Source organism: Hemibagrus wyckioides, linkage group LG23 (assembly GCF_019097595.1).
Source record: "Hemibagrus wyckioides isolate EC202008001 linkage group LG23, SWU_Hwy_1.0, whole genome shotgun sequence".
Classification (NCBI taxonomy): domain Eukaryota; kingdom Metazoa; phylum Chordata; class Actinopteri; order Siluriformes; family Bagridae; genus Hemibagrus; species Hemibagrus wyckioides.
This window is the reverse complement of record NC_080732.1, coordinates 19,796,850-19,799,835: the sequence shown is the minus strand read 5'-3', so window position 1 is coordinate 19,799,835 and position 2,986 is coordinate 19,796,850. Positions and strand designations below refer to the sequence as shown.

Here is a 2,986-nt window from a genome sequence, read left to right as displayed (position 1 = left end):
TGTTTAATTATTCATGTATGACACGTCATACTTTGTAGGTACAGTCTATTTTATTTTAAATAAAACTCTCTTTATTAGGCTTTTCACAGTCTAAACATTATCATTATACAATTTCCATCAGGAAAAGAAAAAGAAAAGAATAATTATATGAACATTTAATAAGGAGGAAGCAGCAGATAACTTCATGTGTCTTACACCAGCAGAAAGATGTCATTTCCTGCGATCACTTCCGTTATTGCAGCTATGACCTCTCTAACTTTGTCCCCCAAACGTCCAACATGAGCTGTCCCTCTGATGTACTCGTTATTCTGTAGTAAAATATAAAAAGCAAAAATATTTGTTGGAATGAAATAAGACACAAAACTATAATTATCACGTATTAAAACAACAAGCTAGACCATGTTTCTACACCTTCTATTCTTTATTTTAACCAATGAAACCTTAAATAAACAATGAAGAACCTTTGAAGAACCATTCCCTAAGTGTGGTACCAAAAGCTACTGAGGTGTTCTGGAGAAGTAAATGATAAGCAACACACTGGAGTTGGTACCACGATCTTTCTCAGCTGATACACACCCTCCTTTTAATAACAAAACAAAACAAAAACGCACTAAAAAACAAAAAGTCTTCCTTGGAACTTTAGGAAGTTCTTCACTTTCTACATGGCTTCCATCAGGAACCTTCAGCTGGTCTCACTGAGGGAAAGGACTTTTTCTTTTCAGAGAAGACCTCATGCTGAAGTTATTTAGGAGGTGAAGAATCTCCCAAAGATCTCAGAGGAACTTTTTCATTGCAGAAGAATCGATTCTCTGAATGACCTCTTCATCTTTTCTCGTGTTTCAGGTGTAAGATCCTCAACCTGCCCCCCCCCCCAACCACCGCCATTTTGTCTGGATGTAGGATGTGCACCCAAAATGTGACTTCCTAAGATTATTGTATCTATCTATCTATCTATCTATATATATATATATATATATATATATATATATATATATATATATATATATATATATATATATATATATATATATGTATGTATGTATGTATGTATGTGTGTGTGTGTGTGTGTGTGTGTGTGTGTGTGTGTGTGTGTGTGTGTGTTCTGAGAGTTTGTACTTGGAGTTTGTCAGTTCACCGAAACCAAAGCGCGTGCGTAGAAAGCCACTAGTTTTTTTTTAAACGTACGCGATGACGCAATGACGCAGCTATGGATACGGTTTTTTTCTGTTTCCACGCGTACTTTTTATCCACAATAAAGTACCTCACTTCCGGTTTTGTTAGAGAGGGTGGAAGCCTTCAAGTCTGAGCACATACACGGCGTTTAAGCGTGAGTTTATCTCTGACACACGGGCAACACATCGGTAAGTATGACTTTTTAAATCTTACTTTATGCGCTTTTCTGTTTTGAAATCTGGCTCGTGAACGCTCGCTAGCTTCTCACCGCTAACATTAACACCAACATCAGCACGCGCTGCTTCCTTCTAGCTTCTGTGGTAAATTTAATCCCTTAAACTCACATTGTCCTGCTTGATTAATCTGTAATTAAACTGTCCGGATCATGTTGTGAAGTGGTTGTCTTTAAGGAGGTGAGGCACTGTGTGTAGTTTTGTGTGTTAAAGAGCTAAATCCGCACTCGGTGACTTTAGTCCTGATTCCTGCCATGCTTTAAACTTCATCCTCCATTACAGCCGTCTTTAAACTCCTTCATCTCAAACCTCTGAAGTCTACATCATTGTTCAGAAGTTTGTTCGTCAGAATAAAACCATCAAACATGAGTTGTGTACATGTAAATAACATCAGTGGACATCCGTACAGGTGTGTCTGAGGGGAAAGAAGTGGAGTTAGATGGACAGGTGAGTGGCGTTAGAGCTGACAAGCAGGTTTTACTGCAACACCTGGACTGGTTCAGCTCGAACCCTGAAACTGAGAAACAGAGACAGATAAGGAGAAGAAAGGATAGAGCGAGACTGAGACAGACTGCATAAGGAAATAGAATTTAGAATTAGAGAGAGAGGGAGGGGGGTAGAGAGAGAGAGAGAGAGAGAGAGAGAGAGGGAGGGGGTAGAGAGAGAGGGAGGGAGGGGGTAGAGAGAGAGGGAGGGAGGGGGTAGAGAGAGAGGGAGGGAGGGGGTAGAGAGAGAGAGAGAGAGGGAGGAGGGGGTAGAGAGAGAGGGAGGGAGGGGGGCAGAGAGAGAGAGGGAGGGAGGGGGTAGAGAGAGAGGGAGGGAGGGGGTAGAGAGAGAGGGAGGGAGGGGGTAGAGAGAGGGAGAGAGGGGTAGAGAGAGAGGGAGAGAGGAGAGGGGGGGTAGAGAGAGAGGGAGGGAGGGGGGTAGGGAGAGAGGGAGGGAGGGGGGTAGAGAGAGAGGGAGGGAGGGGGGTAGGGAGAGAGGGAGGGGAGAGAGGAGGGAGAGAGAGAGAGGGAGGGAGAGGGGAGGGAGGGAGGGAGGGAGTAGAGAGGGAGGGGGAGGGAGGGAGGGGTAGCGAGAGAGGGGAGGGAGGGAGAGAGGGAGAGGGAGAGGGGAGGGAGGGAGGGAGGGAGGAGGAGAGGGAGGTAGAGGAGGGAGGGAGGGTGAGAGAGAGGGAGGGGAGGGGGTAGTAGAGAGAGAGGAGGGAGGGAGGGAGAGAGAGAGAGAGGGAGAGAGGGGGTAGAGAGAGGGAGGGAGAGGGAGGGAGGGGGTGGGAGGGAGGGAGGGAGGGGAGGGAGGTAGAGAGAGGAGAGGGAGAGGGAGGGAGGGGGGGTAGAGAGAGGAGAGAGGGAGGGGGAGGGAGAGAGAGAGGGAGGGAGAGGGGGTAGAGAGAGGGAGGGAGGGAGGTAGAGAGAGAGTGGGAGAGAGAGAGAGAGGGAGGAGGGTAGAGAGAGAGAGGGAGGGAGGGGGTGAGTAGAGAGAGGGAGGGAGGAGGGAGGGGGTAGAGAGAGAGAGGGAGGGAGGGGGTGAGAGAGGGAGAGGGAGGGAGGGGGAGTGGGAGAGAGGGAGAGAGGGAGGGA

General features: G+C 47.2%; 1 protein-coding gene across 1 annotated transcript in view; it reads left to right on the top strand.

The window, feature by feature from the left end:
• Positions 1-1,201: 1,201 nt before the first annotated feature.
• si:dkey-199f5.8 (beta-1,4-galactosyltransferase 3) overlaps positions 1,202-2,986 on the top strand; it is a 20,946-nt gene continuing 19,161 nt past the window's right edge. The window contains exon 1 of the mRNA XM_058376570.1: positions 1,202-1,361. The gene's annotated coding sequence lies outside the window, so the exon portion shown is untranslated. The remainder of the gene's footprint in view (positions 1,362-2,986) is intronic.